The sequence below is a fragment of the Chelonia mydas genome, chromosome 1 (genome assembly GCF_015237465.2).
Source record: "Chelonia mydas isolate rCheMyd1 chromosome 1, rCheMyd1.pri.v2, whole genome shotgun sequence".
NCBI lineage: Eukaryota > Metazoa > Chordata > Testudines > Cheloniidae > Chelonia > Chelonia mydas.
This window is the reverse complement of record NC_057849.1, coordinates 252,527,977-252,553,403: the sequence shown is the minus strand read 5'-3', so window position 1 is coordinate 252,553,403 and position 25,427 is coordinate 252,527,977. Positions and strand designations below refer to the sequence as shown.

Here is a 25,427-nt window from a genome sequence, read left to right as displayed (position 1 = left end):
AGCTCTTCAGGCAGCTGTTCAACATCAGTTTCATTCAGGAGCAGACTGTGTTCATCTTCAGCAACCACCTCAAAATGACATAGATCAATCAATGATTATACCATAAAAATAAATGGAAGGCAAATCCTTGAACTTGATAAGAAAGTTGCAACCTTCTTTTATGCTGACAACATCACCTGCAGTGTTGCACAAAATGATCAATTTAGAGAAATGGTTGAAGCACTTAGCTTTGGATGTACTCCTTCAGAAAGATTTAAACTCACAGGCATACTAGGAGGTACTACAAAAATAAAGAGGAAAATTTACAGGAAAAACTGAAAGAATCCGCATTGCCATTAAGCACTTGTCTACGCGGTTGAGCAATACACACTAGAGGGATGTGATTTCTAAAGCACGCCAACATGTTGTGCGTTAACTGGCCCATGTAGACCCTACTGGCATGAACTAAAAGTTCTCTCATGCATGTTTGTTGTGCATGTTAACGCACACTAAGGAACTTTTAGTTTGCACCAGCAGGGTCTTCATGGATCAGTTAGTGTGCAGCATGTTGATGTGCTTTAGAAATCACACTTCTCTAGCGCACATTGCCGTGGCATATAGACAAGCCCTAAGGCAAGACTGTTGGCCATTTATGAAAAATGACCTGATAATGGCTTCAACAATTCATATAGGAAAACATTCCTCCTTACTTAATGGTATTGATTCTACACCAAGCTGCCGAGGAAATGCAGAGAAAAGTATGATAATTAGGTCTTTGCTATTTGCTCTGACAGCAAAAATACATAATTTAAAAAAAAAAAAGAGAAAAAAGAACTTCTTGCTTGCAGTCATCCTAAACTTTTGAGGTTTGGGCATTCACTGTTCAAACTTAATTGAGAAAGATGTACATCTAACATGGGCCTAAAGGATCTTATGCGAATTTTTAAAAAAATTTGTCCACAATCACCCTTACAGCTCAGGAATATGAGGGAGGAAGGGAGACAATGAAGGTGGCTTTAAGTCACCCTCCACACTCCCCACTCTTGGGGCTGACCTGCCACTTGACTAGTTCCTTTTGTAAAGTAGGGCCGCCTCAGGTCTGCTGTGCTAAACTTTGGCTGTCAACAACAGCCCAAGGCTATTGTGGTTGATGGGGGGTTGCCAGGATGCTCAGACACAGTGGCGAGGCCCTCTTTCTCACTGCCATGCCCCCTGTCTTGGGACCCATGAATAGTGGCAGTGGCTGCTATGTCATCAGAGAATTCTCCCTCCCTCCCATGCAGACTCCCCAGGAAACCAGATCAGCTGTCTTTCTAACTGCTTTAAGATGCTGGGTGTGGGGGGCAAGATCAAGTCCCGTGTTTCAACAACTTCATCCAGCTACCATAGGAATGTTGAAATTTCCATTGAGCACAAGGAAGACAGATTAGAACGCGGCACTCATTTAATTAAGCAGGGAGTCTAGAGAGTCGCTAAAGTTTCCAAAACAACCGGAAGGGGATTTTTGGAGGGTCATGAGAGATCACAGGTTAATTACACTACTGTAACAGTCTCAGTGGAAAAATAGTGATCTAATTAACAACAAAGAACTAGAAACACACAAGGACAAAATCAAAAAGCTATACAGCAAAGCTATGAAACCTTTCCACCAGTGATTCCACAGGACTGATACCAGATACACAGGGCATCCTATAATAGGTTGAGCGCAGAACAGGAAGAAGAGGTTGAAATGTCACTGATAGAGCATAGTCTTGAGTTCCTTCCTTCTCTTGTGGCATTTCAGATTGAAGATGCGGATTTCTACCCCCAAATTATACATTCATGAAGAAGGTTGTGTTTCAAAGCAAATTTTCCTCTTTTTCCATCAAAGTTCCCTTTTATGACTACTTGCATAACAAGTCTGAAGTGCTGAAGTTAGACTATCTACTGGCTTTAGGTCTCATTTTTGCATGTTGTTCAATATATATTAAATGTGTTAATTTATTTTAAAAAATAATAAATGAAGAATGGGGGAAGCAGGAAGAGAAGGCAGAAACTTTAACATTTTTATTTAATCACGGGGAACAGAAATGACACCATTGTGCTACTAGTGCAGGGGTGGGCAAACTTTTTGGCTTGAGGGCCACATTGGGGTGCGAAACTGTATAGAGGGCCGGGTAGGGAAGGCTGTGCCTCCCCAAACAGCCTGGGCTCTGCCCCCTCCCACTTCCCGCCCCCTGACTGCCCTCCTCAGAACGCCCGACCCATCCAACTCCCCCTGCTCCTTGACCCCTGACTGCCCCCTGGGGACCCCACCCCCTATCCAACCCCCCCCGCCCCGCTCCCTGTCCCCTGATTGCCCTGACCCCATCCACACCCCCACCCCTGGGATCTCCTGGCCCTTATCCAACTCCCCGGCCCCCTTACCATGCTGCTCAGAGCAGCAGGACTGGCTTATTGGAAAGCCTGGGGGTGGGGGGGCACAAGCCATGCCGCCCGTGCGGCGGTGTAGCTGCGCGGGAGGGGGGACAGCAGGGGAGGGGCTGGGGACTAGCCTCCCCGGCCAGGAGTTCAAGGGCCGGGCAGGACGGTCCCACGGGCCGTAGTTTGCCCACCTCTGTACTAGTGCATGAGAAACTGAAATTGACCAGAAAGAAAAGGAGTACTTGTGGCACCTTAGAGACTAACAAATTTATTTGAGCATAAGCTTTCGTGAGCTACAGCTCACTTCATCAGCTTCACATGCGTAACTCACTTCATCGGCTTCACATGCATCTGGTTGATCCCTCTGGGTGCTACTGCAATACTAAATATTAAATCATAGAATCATATGACTGGAAAGGACCTCAAGAGGTCATCTAGTCCAGTTCCCTACACTCATGGCAGGACTAAGTATTAGCAGTAATAAAAGTAAGAGCAGTAATAAAAGTGCAAAAAGTAAACCAGTAATAAAAAAGGGTTTAAATAATTATTTGTGCTGTTTTTTAAAGTGTAGGATCTACTCTGCTTCCAAGATAATGAAAATGCCCAAAGAATAAGGTAGTGTTCTTACCTTTTAAATATCTGAAAGGAAATAAAATGTTTAAAGTGCTTGGAGAAAAATATTTCCTTGCTCTTCTAAAGTTGTAACTTAATATTCTTTGTCAAAATAGTCTAGTTTAAGAAACTGGAGAACTAAGTTGGCATAGACAACGAGTAGCTGGTATAGAGATATGGCAGAAGTCACTATAAATGAACATTAGGGGCCTGAGTCTCCAATGAGTTGTTTATACCTATGCTAGAAAATGTAAAATGCTTCCAGGTTGGAATTCTCCATTCTCATTAGTGGTAGCATTTTAAACTTTCTTTGCACTGGGGTAAATAACTTTCTAAGGTGCAAAGCCTGAGACAACAAACCTCTCAAATGTCCCTCATTTTGAGTGATGTCACTCGTTTTAGTCCTAAGGTTTCCTACATTCCAGGCAAGTTTGGTTGCCCCCCTCACTGTTGTTGTAGAAAACTATTTATGTCAGAAATAAAGAATCCTGAGGCTAGAGAGAGTCCCTGACATGAAAGGAATCAATGCCAGAGCACTTTAAGTTTCTAGCATGGGTAATTTTTAAATTTTTTTGTTGTTGTTGCATTCCTTATTTTGGGTCTGTTCCACATTTGGTCTTATCAGCTTGACAGTGGGAGATAACCAGGCCCTGAGCCTTCAAGTTATAGGCTGACTGTCCAAATGTTACATGATTTGGAAAAAACATTTTGACTTTTCTCGTTGAAACAATGGAGTTGCAAATGTCACTGTAGTAAGTGGTTCTTCATTTATTTGTGTTACAGTCGCACCTAGAGGCCACAACTGAGAGACAAGTCCTAGTGTGCTAGGCACAGTACGTACATAAGAACGTAGGAACGGCCGTACTGGGTCAGACCAAAGGTCCATCTAGCCCAGTATCCTGTCTTCTGACAGTGGCCGATGCCAGATGCCCCAGAGGGAATGAATAGAACAGGTAATCATCAAGTGATCCATCTCCTGTCTCCCATTCCCAGCTTCTGGCAAACAGAGGCTAGGGAAACCAGCCCTGCCTATCCTGGCTAATAGCCATTGATGGACCTATCCTCCCTGAACTTATCTAGTTCTTTTTTGAACCCCGTTGTGGTCTTGGCCTTCACAACATCCTCTGACAAGCAGTTCCACAGGTTGATTCTGCATTGTGTGAAAAAATACTTCCTTTTGTTCGTTTTAAACCTGCTGCCTATTAATTTCATTTGGTGGTTAGTCTCTAAGGTGCCACAAGTACTCCTTTTCTTTTTGCCTAATTCTTGTATTATCAGAAGGAGTAAATAGCACTTCCTTATTTACTTACTCCAACCAGTCATGATTTTATAGATCTATCTATCATATTCCCCCTTAGTCGTCTCTTTTCCAAGTTGAAAAGTCCCAGTTTATTAATCTTTCCTCATAAACATAGGAAGAAACAGCTCCTGATTAGAGGCGCGTACAGTTTGCGGAGGTAGAAGTGTATTGAGGTGGTTCAAAGTGATATCTGTTACTGTTTGTTTTATTTTTGTCAGTTGTGATTTTATTGTCATTTTGATCTTAAGTCATTTATATAACACTAATTTATGTAATGGTAGTTTTCTTAAATGTTGTAGAATAGCAATAAGGCCAAGATCCGGCATTGTGATCCATTGGCAGATGGTGACACAATAGCAGACTGTGTTGTAGATTTGGGACTTACCCATGTATTTATTTGTATTAACTTTATATTGAAAATACTAAAATATAATCTTAGAATAAATTGGTCAAAAAGCTAGTTTTGCAGGATGAAGACAGTTCCCACTGCATCTGCCCAGTGATGGTAATTTATGCAGGTGAAATGAATGTAACGTGGCAGGTGTTGAGTCAACCATCCCATATGGCTGGCAATCCAGGTTCCCTTGTGTTTTCCTGTCCCCCCCCCTTCCCATCAGCTGTATGACACATGCATACAGTATCTGAATTAATCATATAACAACTCTCTGATCACTGAGGACTGGGTCCATAACATCTCCTTTAAATCAGGAATGCAGCTATAACTTGCTGGACACAGATAATGTTTATAGGAAGAGAGAAACACTTAGAGGAGCTGGTTATGACACTGACTTCAGCCATTGCAGAGAGAATCCATTCTCTTATTTTCATGGTAGTGCATAGCCTGAGGTTCTTATTAGACTCACTGCTGTTCCTAAATAAGCAGATTGTCACAGTACAAGGAAATACCTTCTTCCATCTTCAGCTAGTCATTCCTCCGCAGTGTAGACTTACCCACTGTGATTCATGAATTTGTCACTGATTGCAGCTCATTCTGCCTGGGGATGACTGTGAAAGTTCTAGCTAGTGCAAACAACGTGCTTTCTAAGATATACAAATCAAAGTGAGTTCTTCATGCCAGTGCTCCTCATGCTCCACTGGCTTCCAGTTCCTATCTGGATCTAATTCAAGTTCCTGATCATTTTACTCAAAGTGCCACTGTTTGATCCAAAGCCCATTGAAGTCAATGAGAATATTTACGCTGATTTCAATGGGCTTTGGAGCAGACCCTTAATTGTCTGGATCTTAAATGTCTTGCCTTAGCATCAGTTTCTGCCACTGCTTATGCTTCCTCTGTAAGTAGTCTTACAGAAATTAATGCAGCTTGTCATGGAGTGAGGTACTATCCACTATAAGGATGGCAGAATCTTGCTCTTAGAGACTCTCTCTCCATATATGGCCCATGAACAAAACTCAGCTCAGCTGCGATATTTGGCCTACGGAGAATAGGGTGAAACTTCTGGGGGCAGAGAGCTCTTCATGGAGGATCCCCAGCATAGAACTACTGTATTACCAGAGCCCATGATGAGTCTGAAGCTGGTCCACTTGACAGCATGCTGCATGACACATTCTTTTGCACTGTGGCTAATGAGCAACGGATAAAGAAAACAGTTGAAATCCAGGAGGGCACGTAATGGACAAACTTATGCAAATCACAATTTTGTACTAATGCCTTGATGCTACCAGTGATGGGTGCTTTTAGAAATTCTTAAGGTAGTGAGGGATGGCAAAGGAAATGGTCCTTCATTCTGAACAGATTACTGATGTTAAAGCTTTACTTATTATAGAGGGGATGGGGTTTGACCGGATGCCTGGGGTGGACCACACTGAAAATGCCACACTCAGGGCAGACTGCAAGAAATAGGGCAGCCAATCCCCAGTAACTAGTGGTTTCCTCTATAATTAAGTTTGCCAAACCAATAATAAAAGTGCTTCCGCAACACCCCACTGGTTAACTAGAAGGGAACACAGTCCCCTCTAGGCATTCCAGCCGTTGGCTTCCATCCAGACAACCAAGTCTAATATAGTGTGGGGTTATTGAAAACCCATTTCACCATGTGTGAGGTCCTTTCTAATCCCAAAGGACCAGACACACATCCCCAGGTCAGTATGAATCTCAGATCTTACCCAAATATCACGCTGTCAGCCAATCCTTCGTAAACTTGCTAAAGATTTAATAAAGAAAAGAGTGGTTAAGGAATCATACACATACAAGTGATTGCAAAGTCCCTATATCGGGTTTGTAGCAGCGATGGAATAAACTGCTGATTTGCAAAAGTCTCTCTGGAATCACTCAAACAGATTAGGGGTCATAAGTCCTTGTTCAAAGCTTCCTTGTTAGAAATCCAGTCCAGACAAATGAAGCAGGAAATGAAGACAAAATAGAGATATTTCAGGGGTCTTTTATATCCTCTGTCATGTGCATGGAATTTTACAGTCTCAAACAAATCCCACAGCCCCTGTTTGTGGAAAGTTACTGGCCCAAGATGAGTCCAAGGTCACATGAGCATATCACATGTCCTTACATGGTCTGCTGACTCACAGGAGGTGGCCAAAGGCGCCACGCTGTCTGAGGCATCCTCAGGAAGAGCTATCTGGATCGGATGAAGAAAAGGAGTACTTGTGGCACCTTAGAGACTAACCAATTTATTTGAGCATAAGCTTTCATGAGCTACAGCTCACTTCATCGGATGCATACTGTGGAAAGTGTAGAAGATCTTTTTATACACACAAAGCATGAAAAAATACCTCCTCCCACCCCACTCTCCTGCTGGTGATAGCTTCTCTAAAGTGATCACTCTCCTTACAATGTGTATGATAATCAAGGTGGGCCATTTCCAGCAAAAATCCAGGGTTTAACAAGAACGTCGGGGGGGGGGGGGGGGTAGGAAAAAACAAGGGGAAATAGGTTACCTTGCATAATGACTTAGCCACTCCCAGTCTCTATTCAAGCCTAAGTTAATTGTATCCAATTTACAAATGAATTCCAATTCAACCGTTTCTCGCTGGAGTCTGGATTTGAAGTTTTTTTGTTGTAATATAGCAACTTTCACGTCTGTAATCATGTGACCAGAGAGATTGAAGTGTTCTCCGACTGGTTTATGAATGTTATAATTCTTGACATCTGATTTGTGTCCATTTATTCTTTTACGTAGAGACTGTCCAGTTTCACCAATGTACATGGCAGAGGGGCATTGCTGGCACATGATGGCATATATCACATTGGTGGATGTGCAGGTGAACGAGCCTCTGATAGTGTGGCTGATGTTATTAGGCCCTGTGATGGTGTCCCCTGAATTGATATGTGGGCACAGTTGGCAATGGGCTTTGTTTCAAGGATAGGTTCCTGGGTTAGTGGTTCTTTTGTGTGGTATGTGGTTGCTGGTGAGTATTTGCTTCAGGTTGGGGGGCTGTCTGTAGGCAAGGACTGGGAGACAGGCCTACCCCTCCCCCTCCCCCCCCCCGACGTTCTTGTTAAACCCAATATTCATAACTTCAGATACGAAGATGATACATGCGTATAAACAGGATAATCATATTTAGCAAATCATAACTTTTCTATTGACACCTTGCATGACACACACTGCATAAGATTTATGGAAATTGTGTAACAGTGGTAACAACAGTGACATAATGGTTACCTTTCCTATACATAGCATTACAGGGGGATGGAGTTTAAAATGTATGAATGAAATTTGCCTATTTTTCTTTAAATTAACATTTCTGATTACATTTTTCCACTCACGAAAATGGGACTGATTGCCATGCTTTAACTTGTGCTTTTAGTGTGACTAGGGTGTTGTGCAAGCCAGGGTTTGAGTCAGTGCTCCTTAATGACAACATATGCTGTAGTATTCTCTGCTATTTTAATACACTCTTTCTTGAGCAGAACTCATTTCCACTGGAGTCCGAAGAGTGGGAATAAAATCCAAGTCTCCAGAGTGAAACAGTAGTGCACTAATCCGGTTTACTACCAAGATCTACCTTTTCTTCCAGTTGAATCCTTCCCTAAAAATGGCAATCTTTTTTACCATGGCATTTTAATTAATGTTAGTAAAGTGCTTTGAAGACAAAATGCTTTAGATAAGTGCTATGATGGTTTTCATTTGAGAGTACTTTTGATTAAAGAGGCTCCTGTAATGGTTTGTACTTGGTGGGGAACAATGGGATTGTGATGATTTTAAGTGTGTTTGGCCTGTTTGTTTTTCTGGCAAAGCACAGATGTAGACATGTGAAGTGTCATTGCAATCTGTGGCTCAGGAGTAGCTTTCTGATGCAGATGAGCATCTGTATTCTGGAATTTTGCTCCACGGAGGCTGTCTTGGAAGTGAATCCTGAGATTACTTTTTGTATCTTGAATATTCTATGCAGAACATCTAGTGTGAGTGGTGTGTATTAACATGTCTCTGACAGCAGCTGTGAAGGTCCAAGCTTCTCTCATGCCTATAGCTTTGTTTTTTCCTCTCTGCCTCTCCATATCTGCATGAGACCAGCTGACTAAGAATTGAGATTCTCTGTCATTCTTATAGTTTTGCATCAGAAAATGCTGAGGATTCCAAAAAGTAGAGAATCTCCTTCCTAGCTTGGCCGAGTTTGTGTAAAAATACATTCCTTTAAGACTACAGACAGGAAGACAAAGATACAAGGTTCTGATTAAAACACTGGCGTATCGTCCCATACGCTGCATGTAATATAAATCAAGAAACAACTCAGTGTTGGTTAGAAAAACTTGCTTCATAACTGAGTATGGAATATGACATGGACAAAAGGCTTTTATTCCAAGCCCGATGAACTGTCCTTGATAGAGGATCAGTAAAACCTGACATAGGGCCAACTTTGTAGAAATATAACAATTTATAACATTATCTCAGGCATAGTCCAGGGCACAAGGGCCCAATTCAGGGCCTACGGGAATTAGTGACAAGACTCTCTCGTTGACTTGACCTTTGGATCAGAACTTTAGGGCTAGTCTACACTGGCAACGTCGAAATGCTGACGTGGCAGTGCTTTAACGTGGCTTGCGTAGTCGCGGCAGAGCACTAGGAGAGAGCTCTCCCAGCACTCTTAAAAAAAATCCACCTCCACAAGGGATGTAGCTACCAGCGCTGGGAGCGCAGCTCCCAGCCCTGGTGCACTGTCTTCACTAGTGCTTTACTGTGCTGAAACTTGCTGTGCTCAGAGGTGTGGTTTTTTTCACACCCTTGAGCGAGAAAGTTGCAGTGCTGTAAAGCGGCAGTGTAGATAAGCCCTTAGTGTCTGATCCTGTAAGGTTTTTAGGATAAGTAACTCCTTTTGTGTGGTCAGTGGCGCTAATTGCCTCTCAAGAGCCATCCTTTAATAAGAATTGTGTGTTTTTATTTTATTTATTATTTTTAATTCAGCTATGAGTTTTCTTGGTGGTTGTCCTGAGAAAGGGTTACTTATCTCACAAGACAAATTGGTTCTTAGGCATTATCATAATAAACGTGATTAATAATAACACAGAGTACCTATATGCTTGAATTCAGTGTTCGTAAATTTCACATAGTGAGAAGCACATCACAGCATGTGCAAATGTGCAAGTTATACTTTAAATGAAATATCTTAATTACCACACAGCAATGCTAGAGTTGGCAACAATCTTGCTGAACAATTCTTTAATTTGAAGCAGAACTCTAATGCTGGAGATTTAAAACCATTTCCTTCCTGCTTACTATTCAGAAAATACTGGCTTTAGAAATCAGATCCACCCGCCCCCGCCCCCTGTTTTAAACACTAAACAGTTAGTTTAATGTGCAAGTTCTTATAGCAGTGGTTTATAATCTCTAGATTAGAAGCAGTGTTTCTGATAAAAACAAAAAAAATGGTTACTTCATTTTTTTTTTTTTTTTTTTTTATTTTGTGCATCACGGTATCTTCTGAAAACTGTTCTTCGAGATCAGGGAGATCTTGTTTATTGTGTTGTCTGCAGTTTATAAAAAGAGGTTGAGAGGCATGCACTAGTTTAATGACAATTTGGTGAAACCTTCTAAAAGTTGGCTTTTGGGGCTCAGTGTAATACTTTATTTCCTTTAGAGACCATGGTTAAGATCCTAAGGCTATGTCTACACTGGCAACTGAATGACAAAACTTTTGTCTTTCAGAGGTGTTACACCCTCCCCACCCCAAAACACAGAAGTTTTGCCGACGACAAGCACCAGTGTGAACAGTGCTTTGTCGGCAGGAGCGCTTTCCTGTCAACAACGCTAACACCACTCATTGGGGGTGGAAGTTTTTTGTTAGCAGGAGAGCCAACAAACAGCGGCTACCATGCACACCTTTTAGCGGCATGGACTCGGAAGCTGTGTAGTGTAGACATAGCCTAAGTAAATTTGGGCTTTCTTATCAACCCTAGTTTGCATTTTGGACCAGATTGTGGAGTTGTTACACACCCTGTGGAGCATTTATATTTAAACAATGGGGACTACTTGAGAGAGTCACTACTCCCTTTGAGATGCACAGAGTTGTTGTGCTGTGACCACTGCTTATTACACTTCCCCAAGTCTTCTCACTGACATCTTGTACTCCCCAGTCTGCCTTATCCTTCTGTTTGTTGTCTTGTCTTACAGACTGAAAGCTCCTTGCAGCAATAACTGTCTTTTTGGTTTGTGTTTTTACAGCACCTTGCATGATGGGTCCATGATCTTTGATTTGGGGCCTGTAGGTACTACAGTAATACAAAACAAACAAAAGCAACTAATAATTAAAGAATTAGACAGTTTGACAAGACTGGCAGGATTCATTTAAAAATTTGGCTGTTATCACTAAGGTTATTGTATGCATCTTTAAAGCAAACCCAAAGCCTCGCTATACAAATTAAAGAGATTATGTGCTTGCCATCCAGAACTACTGAGGAACAGTAGGCTATTGGTGGCATTTGATAATAATGGCCACCGTATTAAAATAAAGATGGAAAACTAACAACAAATAGGTAGGGGGTGCAAAACCAACTCTGTAATCCTCTGGGATAATGGCTCTAGTCTAAACAATTTGTTCCTGTGATTTGTTACTTAATGCACTTATTTTTATTTGCAAAAAGAAAAGGAGTACTTGTGGCACCTTAGAGACTAACAAATTGATTTGAGCATAAGCTTTCGTGAGCTACAGCTCACTTCATCGGATGCATTCAGTGGAAAATACAGTGGGGAGATTTATATACATAGAGAACACGAAACAATGGGTGTTACCATACACACTGTAACCAGAGTGATCACTTAAGGTGAGCTATTACCAGCAGGAGGTTGGGGGGGGGGGGCGAGGGAAGGGAAGGGAAAAAACCTTCTGTAGTGATAATCAAGGTGGGCCATTTCCAGCAGTTAACAAGAATGTCTGAGGAACAGTGGGGGTGGGGGGGGGGAGGGGATATAAACATGGGGAAATAGTCTTACTTTGTGTAATGACCCACCCACTCCGAGTCTCTATTCAAACCTAAGTTTATTGTATCCAGTTTGCAAATTAATTCCAATTCAGCAGTCTCTCGTTGGAGTCTGTTTTTGAAGTTTTTTTGTTGAAGTATTGCCACTTTTAGGTCTGTAATTGAGTGACCAGAGAGATTGAGGTGTTCTCCGACTGGTTTTTGAATGTTATAATTCTTGACGTCTGATTTGTGTCCATTTATTCTTTTATGTAGAGACTGTCCAGTTTGACCAATGTACATGGTAGAGGGGCATTGCTGGCACATGATGGCATATATCACATTGGTAGATGTGCAGATGAACGAGCCCCTAATGGTGTGGCTGATGTGATTAGGCCCTATGATGGTGTCCCCTGAATAGATATGTGGGCACAGTTGGCAACGGGCTTTGTTTCAAGGAAAGGTTCCTGGGTTAGTGGTTCTGCTGTGTGGTGTGTGGTTGCTGGTGAGGATTTGCTTCAGGTTGGGGGGCTGTCTGTAAGCAAGGACTGGCCTGTCTCCCAAGATCTGTGAGAGTGATGGGTCGTCCTTCAGGATAGGTTGTAGATCCTTGATGATGTGTTGGAGAGGTTTTAGTTGGGGGCTGAAGGTGATGGCTAGTGGCGTTCTGTATTTTCTTTGTTGGGCCTGTCCTGTAGTAGGTGACTTCTGGGTACTCTTCTGGCTCTGTCAATCCGTTTCTTCACTTCAGCAGGTGGGTATTGTAGTTGTAAGAATGCTTGATAGAGATCTTGTAGGAGTTTGTCTCTGTCTGAGGGGTTGGAGCAAATGCGGTTGTATAGTAGAGCTTGGCTGTAGACAATGGATCATGTGGTGTGGTCTGGATGAAAGGTGGAGGCATGTAGGTAGGAATAGCGGTCAGTAGGTTTCCGGTATAGGGTGGTGTTTATGTGACCATCGCTTATTAGCACCATAGTATCCAGGAAGTGGATCTCTTGTGTTGACTGGTCCAGGCTGAGGTTGATGGTGGGATGGAAATTGTTGAAATCATGGTGGAATTCCTCAAGGTTGTCTTTTCCATGGGCCCAGATGATGATGATGTCCTCAATGTAGCGCAAGTAGAGTAGGGGCATTAGGGGACAAGAGCTGAGGAAGCGTTGTTCTAAGTCAGCCATAAAAATGTTGGGATACTGTGGGGCCATGCGGGTACCCATAGCAGTGCCACTGATTTGAAGGTATACATTATCCTCAAATGTGAAATAGTTGTGGGTGAGGACAAAGTCACAAAGTTCAGCCACCAGGTTAGCCGTGACATTATCGGGATAGTGTTCCTGATGGCTTATAGTCCATCTTTGTGTGGAATGTTCATGTAGAGGGCTCCTACATCTATAGTGGCCAGGATGGTGTTTTCAGGAAGCTCACCGATGGATTGTCATTTCCTCAGGAAGTCAGTGGTGTCTCGATGATAGCTCGGAGTGCTGGTAGCGTAGGGCCTGAGGAGGGAGTCTACATAGCCAGACAATCCTGCTGTCAGGGTGCCAATGCCTGAGATGATGGGGTGTCCAGGATTTCCATTTATTCCATGGATCTTGGGTAGCAGATAGAATACCCCAGGTCGGGGTTCCAGGGGTGTGTCTGTGCGGATTTGTTCTTGCGCTTTTTCAGGGAGTTTCTTGAGCAAATGCTGTAGTTAGCAATGCCCCTCTGCCATGTACATTGGTCAAACTGGACAGTCCCTAAGTAAAAGAATAAATGGACACAAATCAGACGTCAAGAATTATAACATTCAAAAACCAGTTGGAGAACACTTCAATCTCTCTGGTCACTTGATTACAGACCTAAAATACTTCAACAAAAAAACTGCTGAATTGGAATTAATTTGCAAACTGGATACAATAAACTTAGGCTTGAATAGAGACTGGGAGTGGATGGGTCATTACACAAAGTAAAACTATTTCCCCATGTTTATTCCCCTCCCCCCCCCACCCCCACTGTTCCTCAGACATTCTTGTTAACTGCTGGAAATGGCCCACCTTGATTATCACTACAGAAGGTTTTTTCCCTTCCCTTCCCTTCCCTCGCCCCCCCCCCCCCCCCCCCCCACAAACCTCCTGCTGGTAATAGCTCACCTTAAGTGATCACTCTGGTTACAGTGTGTATGGTAACACCCATTGTTTCATGTTCTCTATGTATATAAATCTCCCCACTGTATTTTCCACTGAATGCATCCGATGAAGTGAGCTGTAGCTCACGAAAGCTTATGCTCAAATCAATTTGTTAGTCTCTAAGGTGCCACAAGTACTCCTTTTCTTTTTGCAAATACAGACTAACATGGCTGCTACTCTGAAACCTTATTTGTATTTGTCCCCTTCAGCAGAGAGCTCTGTCACTGAAGAGATTTGATAATAGCTTGGCTAGCATATTAGTAGTCATTTATACTCCTATAATAAAACAACAACATTTTGGCCACTTAGAGATTCAGCTGGGTTCAAATCATTTTCATTTGCTGCATTTCACCTCTGATCTCACCTTCAGTAGACGAGATTACATAGAACTAGATAAGGACTTTGTCTGTTCAGTTCTCTCCCATCAATCCACAGGGGACCAGATATTTAAGTGGGATGGTTATGTTCTCTTCTTCCCACCCCACATCTGCAGCTGGATTGGAATAGTGGGGAGGTATTTGTGTATTGCACATACATTAGAGGTATTTGTAGTTTGCATGTATTATTCCTTCAGCAGCATTTGCCACTTGGATTGCTATAACCAATAAAAACTCAAAATGAGAGAAACATCACCTAAGAGAAGGAGGAAGCCGGAATTTATATTGGATTCATTTCTTTAATATTATGTATAAAATTTTCTGTAACGTGAGTTTCACAATTCAGTATTCCTGATGTCACCGACTTACAACAATAAACAATGCAATGGCAGTGTCTATAGAGGCAAATTTTAAGATCTTAAATGAATAACTTATTCTAATAACATACACTTGAGGCTCTGGAGTGAGCATACACTGCAGTGATCTAACAGATACCATGTGAGGAGTATTTGTAGATTAGGGATAATGAGAAGTTGGGGTGTTGCTGATCTCATTTTGATATATTTAAAAGAGAGAATTGGTCTGAGAGGGATTGTTTCTTTGGTGCATTCTGGAAGGAAGCATTAAGTTTTGGGTTTTTTTTTTCTCCCCCAACCCTCCCTCTTTTCCCCTCTTCCCTTTGTGACTGCATCTTTTTATTAAATTAAAATGTCTTTTTTTAGCCATTACCTTGTAATGAAAAATGACACTTGTTGGAGAGTTAGTCTTTTATGTCTTCTAAACTGAATTGACTCCCCTACTGTGACTTCAATAATGCATCATTTCAGAGGTTCAAAGGATTTAATGTGTTTCTGGTGGATCTGTGAGTCTCAGTTAGATGGTTAAAAGCAAAATAACTATAACAGGTTGGATGCAAAGACCTGTCCCCTGCCAGCTTCATTTCCACCCTCCCACCCCCCTGCCCCAGTGTTCAAAAGCATCTGCTTCTTGCCACTTCTTTCTTAGGTGCTGTGTGTGCATGCATATTGATAAACACTTTATGAACAAAGGTCCATGGAGAACCATGAGACGCAGTTACTATGATAAGACAGGCAAGCAGTTCTGTCTCTATGACAGAGGTTCTCAAACTGTGGTCCATTCAGGTGGTCTGCGGATAGTTCCCTATAAGGTGCGCACCTGGGCAGCCGCACATGAGAGAATAAAGGGCCACCCACCTAATTAGTGGAGTTGCGCAGGCGTTGCTCCATTAATTAGGTGCCTAGACCCTGGAGAAGACGCACATGTAAGGTGAGGTGATGGCCTTGGGGAGGAATAGGGGGCAGGTGGAAGGGGGACAGTGGGGTGAGAAGAGAGGGTGGGGAGAATTTGGGACTTGCAGAGCTGTGATGGCCAGAGAAAGAGGGGACTTCCCCCAGCTTCAGGGCTGCAGCTGCCAGGGAGAGACAGCCCTCCTTCCCAGCCCCAGCTCAGTAGCTGCTGCGGCGGGGGAGAGAGGGCACATCCATCGCATTAGAAAGGTAAAACTACTGATATTAAAATATGAGTTGTGTGCTTTTATTTGTAGAACACAAAAAGTTTATTATTATTTTTTTTATATATAGCGCTTTTATCCAAAGCGCTTTACAATAGTTAGCTAATGGTACAAACAACATTTGGAAAGATCATTAAGTGGTCCACTGAGACCCGCAGCAATTTTCAAGTGGTCCACAAAAAAAAAAAAGTTTGAGAACCACTGCTCTATGATGTAAGTAGCTGGCTGGTGAGGGTGATTCTGGAGCAAATTAAAATGATACTGTTGCAAATGAAACTGTCTTCTGTAGCTCTGCTGAATTATGACATCCCATAAACGTCTATTTTCAGTTACTTTCTCCAACCCCCCACCCCAGCAACAATTTTTGCTGAAATTTTCCATTTTTCTGTTTGAAAAGTTTCATAATTCAAAACACAGCTGAACGGATTTTTATCTGAATATGGTGAGGAAGTAGGTGAGGGCAGATTATTTTCCAGCTAAGACTTTTTTTGGGTGCTGTTCATGCTATGATAACTCAAATGGCTTTATTTGAATTTGCTGCAAGTGAGTCTACTCAATTTTAGCCTTGTGGCACAAAAGGACTTCAGACATTGTGCTAGAATGACAACAGTATCGGGTAATGTAGGTATAATGTGGTTCTGTCCTAACTCTGATACAAACCCTGTTCCAATTTGTAGTATAGATAGAACATAAGTGGCCTGGTTATGAAGCACTATTATGATCCAGTCCCGGGTACAAATTGGAACAATGTTTGCAACTGAATTGGGGGCAAGTGTGCTGGAACCAGGTTCCCTGACAAGGCTGTACGTCTGGAGTAGGTAAGGTTTTAATCCTTCTGCAGCAGGTTTCTGTGCCTGGAGATCCAGACTAACACTGAGGTATGAGAGTCCGTGGTTATTAAAATGAAAATTATAGGTGCTAGTTCTATGTATTGAGTGCTTATTTGACTACCAGTACCTATAATTTAAAACCCGTGTGCAAATCCTTGTTACCACAAACTAAAATAGTTTAAATCTTGAAAATTAGAGACTTTTTTTATCCTGTGCTTGAGTTTGTGCTCGTTTTGTGTGTTACAGTGGTGCTTAGAGACCCCCACTGAGGTCAGATGTCCCATTGTGCTAGGTGCTGCGCACACCCATAGTAAGTGACAGTCCCTGCTTCAAAGAGCTTACGATCTTAATAAACAAGACCGATAGATGATGGGAGGGGAAACAGAGGCACAGAGAGGAGAAGTATCTTGCGCAAGGTCACATAGTAGTTGGTGGCAGAGCCAGGAATAGACCCCTGTGCTTCCAGGTCTCACTCCAATGACCTCTCATTTGCACCAAGCTGCCTCCCATGTTGATAGCACCCGCTGTAAGGTTTGCAGCGCCTTAGGAAGTTTTTTGCAAAAAGAAAAGGAGTACTTGTGGCACCTTAGAGAAATTTTAGTCTCTAAGGTGCCACAAGTACTCCTTTTCTTTTTGCCGCTACAGACTAACACGGCTGCTACTCTAAAAGGAAATTTTTTGTAACCCTATGAGTCACAGAGATGTAGATGAAGATTTAAATTCTGAAGGTATGTCTACACTGCATGGTAAACCCTGGTCGGAATCAGGTTTGTGGACTGGTGTTTCCAAGCCCATGCTTCAGTGTCCATACTGCACTGTAAACCTGGATTAACAGCTGCTGGACCCAGGTCTCACACCTGTGCTAACACATCCATACTGTATTACGCAGACTTTTGGACTTGGGTGCAAGCCCTGTCATCATGGAGTGTGGACGCAGGTCACGCTGCAGACCCAAGTCACTGTGGGACTCAGGCTCTGACCCACCCCCCTTTGCGGGGTCCCAGGACCTGAGTCCTGAGTGCTCGCTAACCTGAGTCAGGCTGATTTGTGTGTGGACGGAAGGGGGGCTTGAGCTCGGGCTTGAACCTGAGTCAAAGCTAGGGCTTAGTGTGCGATGTAGGTATAACCTGAGTGGTCAGAGTGAGGGGTCCTGTCATTAGAAGAATGCAGGAAAGTCAGATCTTTTGTGAGGGAAAGATGAGCAGAAGGTTCTGCCAGGTGGAAGGTATGGGGGTCAGGCCTTGTCACTTCAGGTGAGGATTAGCGGGATTTGCAGCTTGGGAGAAAGGGTACAAGCTCTTGCTGGCCTCTCTCACTTCTCTTTGTTATACTCAGCCAGTATGGCACCAGTGACTCCGAAGCATGTTGTCCTGATGGTCAAAGTGGTTTTTTGTTTGCGTTTGAGTTGCAGTCTAAAGTTCTGATGCCCTGTCCTCAATAACTTTCCTTAACTTTTTCTACTTATAAACTGCTGGGAGTTTGAAAGCTAATAGTTTAACCTAATGGAATACAGGTACAGTGGACATAAAAGTGCTTGTTTGGAGATGAATACATAAGAGGAGTTGTGTCCAGTTGCCTTTGGCAGGGTTCCATGTGCATGTAAGAAACAAAGCTGGGGGTGGAAGTTGTGCAAATGTGAACCAAATTTGCACTGCAAGACTCCTTTTTTTTCCCCCCTTTTAAATCAAAACATTTTGCTATTTCACTCTGCTTATATTTTGACTGAGTTCCTTACCTCTTTGCATGCTGTAAAACACCTTGACATTGGTGAACGGTGTTACATAAATTCAGTCACACTCACACTCAAAAAAACCCCCAACAGTAACAATAAAAGTCATCCTCTGCTGGGTAGATGGTAGAGCTCATTGCGATGAATGCATTAACTTCTTTCTGTGCCATAGAACTCCCTTTAAACAGCATTCCGGGGGCAGCTGTGGGCAGGGCCGCTCTTGACAGTGTGACTCCAATGGAGCTGAGAGGGCCAAGTGGACAGCAGGGGAACCCAGAACACAGGTCTTCCATGTGAACAACAATGGGCTCTGTCTCCTCTCCAGGTTTAATCAATTCTCTTTGCTGCTTATTTGGAGACATGTCCAAATCATGTTGAAGTCAATGGAAAGACTCCCATCCACTTCAATTGGGGATGGATCGTGACCTTGGTTTGCACTGGACATGAGGGTAAGGGCCAACCCTTCCCAGGAAGGTCTCAGGAGAACTCTGTGTGGTTTTTTCCATAGGAGGCAGTGAGGTAGCCCAAAGTTAATCCTGTTTTTCTGGTATGATAATACATTATGGTTGGTCATAAAATGTAGACCACAAAATATAGGTGACATGTAAAGTAGCCATGTTAATGTGGGTGTTTTAACCTTGATTGTAGTATTTCCTGCCTTGGTTGTGATTTTCAACTGTTCAGCTTTTCCATTGTATCCGTGTGAGGTTTTTTGCTTTAATATATTCCAGATTCATCTGGTTTAATTAATTTTCTCTTTATTGCAGTTGTAGGATGTGACTTATAGTGAGGCCCAATATAAATAATCTAGTGCACACCATTTCTTGTATAGTGCGTGCACCAAATTGTTAGTATGACAGAAAGTGGTGCAATATTTTGTTTTTCCCCAGCGGGTGGTTGCAATGATTAGCTGGAAAATGAAATACATGGGGAAAGTATCTGGAAGGTAAGACTTTCCAAATGGTTCCCTTGTCAAGATATCTAAGGCTTTGATTTGATTTGGTTTTTACTTTCCTTCTCTTTTTTCTAGGGAGAGGGGAGGGGGCCCAGAAGTCTTGATTTATAATTATTATTTTTAATCAAAAATATCTGATATATTTTAAGGCAGAAGGGACCATTGTGATCATCTAGTTTGCTATCCTGTATAACACAGGCCATAGAATTCCAACCAGTGATTCTTACATATAGCCCAATAAATTAAGGTTGAACAAGAGCATACCCTAGAAAGACATCCGCTTTTGATTTAAATATTTCCAGTGATAGAGAATGTACCACATTCCATGGTAAATTGATCCAATGGTTGACTTACTCTTTCTGTCAAAAATTTGCACCTTTATTTTCAGTCTGAAATACAATGCTGTGCAATTTTTGTAGTTAACCATTGGAACAGTACACTAAGGGATGCAATGGAATCTTCATTACCTGAAATCTTTCACTCAAAATTGGAAGTTTTTCTGAAGATATATTCTCACTCAAACAGAAGCTGTAGACATGGTGCAGGAATTCCTGGGTGAAATTCTATGGCTGGTGGAATGCAAGAAGCAGACTAGATGATCAAAGTGGTCCCTACTGACCTTAAAAACCTACGATTAATTAAAGAGCATGATATTTAAAAAAACTGTAGGCGATCAAGGGCCAGATTGCTGTACCGTTACTCATGCTGAGTAGCAGCAAGTCCTCTATTTGAACAAACAATGCAAAAAATATAAAAATAGCTTCAGGGTTGGGGAGGGTACATTTTTATCAGTAGTTCTAGAAGTATGATAAGACAAATTTCCCAAAAAGCTAAAGCATAAATGCATCCAACACCACCTCATAGAAAGGGAAACCAACTAATCATAGCACACACCAGCACCTGAAAATAGATCTCAGATTAGCTTCCTGAAACAAGGTGGAAAAATGTATGCTTATAATGTCTGGTGGGGTATAATTTACAATAGGTAGATCTAATCATTTTTCCCCTTACCTCCAATTGGTCAGCCAAAGATTTGGTACCATAGAAAAAATAGTGTTGTCCTTCTTCAAGATGACTTGTAATTTAAGTGGGGAAAAAAAAAACTGTAATCTCAGGACCGTCTCTTAAGAAATCTTTCGGATGTTTATTTATACCTTTTGAGCTAAACTAGCTGTACTTGAAATATGCAGATCTATTTTCCATGGAAGACTATCCTGTTTCTCCTCTGTAGTTTGTAACCTATTATTCAAACCAGCTTCTGTACCAAATGATGGGAGGATAGCTAATGTGATGCCAATTTTTAAAAAGGGCTCCAGAAGTGACCCTGGCAATTGCAGGCCAGTAAGCCTGACTTCAGTACCGGGCAAACTGTTTGAAACTATAGTAAAGAACAAAATTGTCAGACACATAGATGAACATAGTTTGCTGGGGAAGAGTTAACATGGTTTTTGTAAAGGGAAATCATGCCTCATTAGAATTCTTTGAGGGGTCAACAACCATGTGGACAAGGGTGATCCAGTGGATATAATGTACTTAGATTTTCAGAAAGCCTTTGGCAAGGTCCCTCACCAAAGGCTCTTAAGCAAAATAAGCTGTCATGGGATAAGAGGGAAGGTCCTCTCATGGATCGATAACTGGTTAAAAGACAGGACACAAAGGGTAGGAATAAATGGTCAGTTTTCAGAATGGAGAGAGGTAAATAGTCCCCTGGGGGACACCACTGTACTGGGCCCAGTCCTATTCAATATATTCATAAATGATCTGGAAAAAGGGGTAAATGATGAGGAGGCAAAATTTGCAGATGATACAAAGCTACTCAAGATAGTTAAGTCCCAGGCAGACTGCGAAGAGCTACAAAAAGATCTCTCAAAACTGAGTGACTGAACAACAAAATGGCAGATGAAATTCAGTGTTGATAAATGCAAAGTAATGCACATTGGAAAACATCCCAACTGTAAATTGGCTGTTACCACTCAAGAAAGAGATCTTGGAGTCATTGTGGATAGTTCTCTGAAAACATCCACTCGTGCAGTGGCTGTCAAAAAAGCGAACAGAATGTTGGGAATCATTAAGAAAGGGATAGATAATAAGACAGAAAATATCATATTGCGGCTATATAAATCCATGGTATGCCCACAGCCTGAATACTGCGTGCAGATGTGGTCACCACATCTTAAAAAATGATACATTGGAATTGGAAAAGGTTCAGAAAAGGGTGACAAAAATGATTAGGGGTATGGAACGGCTGCCATACGAGGAGAGATTAATAAGACTGGGACTTTTCAGCTTGGAAAAGAGATGACTAAGGGGGGATATGATAGAGGTCTATAAAATCATGACTGATGTGGAGAGAGTAAATAAGGAAATGTTGTTTACTCCTTCTCATAACACAAGAACTAGGCGTCACCAAATGAAATTAATAGGCAGCAGGTTTAAAACGAACGAAAGGAAGTATTTTTTCACACTGCACCGTCAACCTGTGGAACTGCTTATCAGAGGATGTTGTGAACGTGAAGACTACAACAGGGTTCAAAAAAGAACTAGATAAGTTCAGGGAGGATAGGTCCATCAATGGCTATTAGCCAGGATAGGCAGGGCTGGTTTCCCTAGCCTCTGTTTGCCAGAAGCTGGGAATGGGAGACAGGAGATGGATCACTTGATTATTACCTGTTCTGTTCATTCCCTCTGGGACATCTGGCATCGGCCACTGTCAGAAGACAGGATACTGGGCTAGAAGGTCCTTTGGTCTGACCCAGTATGGCCGTTCCTACGTTCTTATGTATGTACTGTGCCTAGCACACTAGGACTCGTCTCTCGGTTGCGGCCTCTAGGTGTGACTGTAATACAAATAAATGAAGAACCACTTACTACAGTGACATTTGCAACTCCATTGTTTCAACCAGAAAAGTCAAAATGTTTTTCCCAAATCATGTAACATTTGGACAGTCAGCCTATAACTGAAAACTCAGGGCCCGGTTATCTGCCACTGTCAAGTTGACAAGACCAAATGTGGGACAGACCCAAAATAAGGAATGGGAAATTTTTTTTTTTTAAAAATTACCCATGCTAGAAACTTAAAGTGCTCTGGCACTGATTCCTTTCATGTCAGGGACTCTCTCTTTCTAGCCTCAGGTTTCTTTATTTCTAACATAAATAGTTTTCTACAACAACAGTGAGGGGGGCAACCAAACCTGCATGTAACGTAGGAAACTTTAGGACTAAAATGCACCTGGCATTGGCCGCTTTCGGAAGACGGGATACTGGGTTGGATGGACCTTTGGTCTGACCCAGTATTGCCATTCTTATGTTTTATAGAGGGCTTCCCAGGTCTAGTAAAAGCACCGGGGCTTCCTAGCTCTCTTGACTCCTGTAAATCTGAGGCAGCATCAAAAGGTGTTTTTCCTCCCTGCGCTGGCTTTGGAGAGGTCTACCCTATGGGTTCCTTCCCCTGTCTATCCTAAAGATTTTTTTCCGACGCGCACAGTCTGACAGTTTGCAAGAATCCTCTCCTTTTTGTCATCTGTGCAGGGTGGGCCAGTGCTTACGGTACACAGTACATTTTTGCAAAAAGAAAAGGAGTACTTGTGGCACCTTAGAGACTAACAAATTTATTTGAGCATAAGCTTTCGTGAGCTACAGCTCACTACTCTGAAACAGTACATTTTTGGCATTCCAAATGCTGTATCCTAGAAATGGCCATAGTTGGTAGTCTAGTATGGAGAAGCTTTTGCAGTGCTGATCTTCTAAGCTAGATCTAGCCACTTCAGCTTCTCACTGTTATCAGAATCTCCCTTTAGTCTTTCTCGGCTGTGCATTTTTAACTTTATGGAGAGATTATTTCCCCTATAAAACAGACTAACCACCCTGGAACCAAACCAAAAATACTCTGAGGGATCTCTCTTGTGGTACAAGTGTCATCTTATTTTCAGCAGTGGTGTTCTGTTTCACAGATCTCAGCCATGCCACTCCAGGGATAGTCCATATCACAGGAGATGATACGCTTCCTGGCTCATACAGCAAGAGGTACCCTTGGCTATGGGTATTTAATTAACAAGTCAAAGTTGAAATACAGATATTTATTAGGTGAATGGTTCTTACTGATGGTGGGTCAGATTCTCAGCTGGTGTAAATCGGCATAGAGATCATTGTTGAGAAACAATCAGCAACTTTTTCGAATGCACTTTTTTCCCTTAAGCCATTCAGGTTTGAAAATACTGACCCAGACTGGACTTGCCAACTCAAGAGCAAAAGGGCTAATAGACTGCTGCATTAGTTTGTTCGGCCAGCATGCTTTCCCTGCCAAGTATTGGTTTTTTTTAACTATTCATTGGAGCTGTCAGCATGAGCAGTGAAGTAATAACATTTGTTTTACGTACAGAACTGGCATACAAATCAGTAATCAGTCACAAGATCAAAAGTTCTAACCCCTAGTGGGCTGAGAAAGGTTAGTGAATGAAACACCGACTTTAGCTCCTAGATTCAGCTTCCATTTCGACTTGAGATTTTAAATGAAGAGAAAATTCAGCTTCTTAAACACTGCTACCAGTCCATGCTAATAAAAACAATATGGTGATGCAGAATGGTCTGTCCAGTTGGGGGCTGAGCTGGCTGTTCAGTGTGGAAATGTTCTTTGCATTGAACTGTTTGCCTGAACTAACTGATCCATAGGATCCTACTTTCCAGCACTACCAGACTCTCTCAAAGATTATAAATGAAGTACTCTTTGTTTTTCAGTGTTTGTACAGCACCTACCATAATGGGACCTTAATCTTAAATGGAGCTTCTGTGCATTACTGAATTACAAATTATTATGGCTGTCAATTAATCGCAGTTAATGCCTGAGATTAATTGCAGTTAACTCATGCAATTAACTAAAAAAAAATTAATCACGATTAAAAAAATTAATTGCGATTAATCACAGTTTTAATTGCACTGTTAAACAATAGAATACCAACTGAAATTTATTAAATATTTGGATGTTTTTCTACATTTTCATATACATTCTATTCTGTATTGTGATGGAAATCAAAGCATATATTATTTTGATTACAAATATTTGCACTGTAAAAATGATAAACAAAAGAAATAGTATTTTTCAGTTCACCTCATACCAGTACTGTAGTACAATCTCTTTGTCATGAAAGTGCAACTGACCAATGCCAACTTTTTTTTGTTACATAACTGCACTCAAAAACAAAACAATATAAAACTTCAGAGCCTACAAGTCAACTCAGTCCTACTTCTTGTCCAGCCAATCGCTAAGACAAACAAGTTTGGTTTACATTTACACGAGATAATGCTGCCCTCTTCTTTCTTACAACGTCACCAGAAAGTGGGAACAGGCATTTACAAGGCACTTCTGTAGCCGGCATTGCAAGGTATTTACGTGCCAGATATGCTAAACATTCATATGCTCCTTCATGCTTTGGCCACCATTCCAAAGGACATGCTTCCATGCTGATGATGCTTGTTAAAAAAATAATGTGTTAATTAAATTTGTGACTGAACTCATTGGGGGAGAACTGTATGTCCCTTACTCTTTTACCCTCATTCTGCCATATACTTCATGTTCTAGCAGTCTCGGATGATGACCCAGCATATGTTGTTCATTTTAAGAACACTTTCACTGCAGATTTCACAAAATGCAAAGAAGGTAACAATGTGAGATTTCTAAAGATAGCTACACCACTCAACCCAAGGTTTAAGAATCTGAAGTGCCTTCTAAAATCTGAGAGGGACGAGGTGTGGAGCATACTTTCAGAAGTCTTAAAAGAGCTACGATGTTCCCCGATAGGGAAACTACAGAATCCGAACCACCAAAAAAGAAAATCAACCTTCTGCTGGTGGCATCTGACTAAAATAATGAAAATGAACATGTGTCAGTCTGCACTATTTTTGATTGTTATCGAGCAGAACCCGTCATCAGCATGGACGCATGTCCCCTAGAATGGTGGTTGAAGCATGAAGGGACATATGAATCTTTAGCGCATCTGGCACATAAATATCTTGCGACGCTGGCTACAACAGTGCCATGAATACACCTGTTCTCACTTTCAGGTGACATTGTAAACAAGAAACAGGCAGCATTATCTCCTGCAAACTTAAACAAACTTGTTTGTCTGAGCGATTGGCTGACCAAGAAGTAGGACTGAGAGGACTTGCAGCCTCTAAAATTTT

General features: G+C 41.9%; 1 protein-coding gene across 3 annotated transcripts in view; it reads left to right on the top strand.

Annotated features, from left to right (window-relative positions):
* LARGE1 (LARGE xylosyl- and glucuronyltransferase 1) overlaps positions 1 to 25,427 on the top strand; it is a 375,539-nt gene that overhangs the window by 9,485 nt on the left and 340,627 nt on the right. Inside the window, exon 2 of one of the 3 annotated variants that reach the window (XM_043542466.1) lies at positions 23,201 to 23,273. The exons of the other annotated variants lie outside the window; for them this stretch is intronic. The gene's annotated coding sequence lies outside the window, so the exon portion shown is untranslated. The remainder of the gene's footprint in view (positions 1 to 23,200; positions 23,274 to 25,427) is intronic. 3 annotated transcript variants of the gene reach the window in all.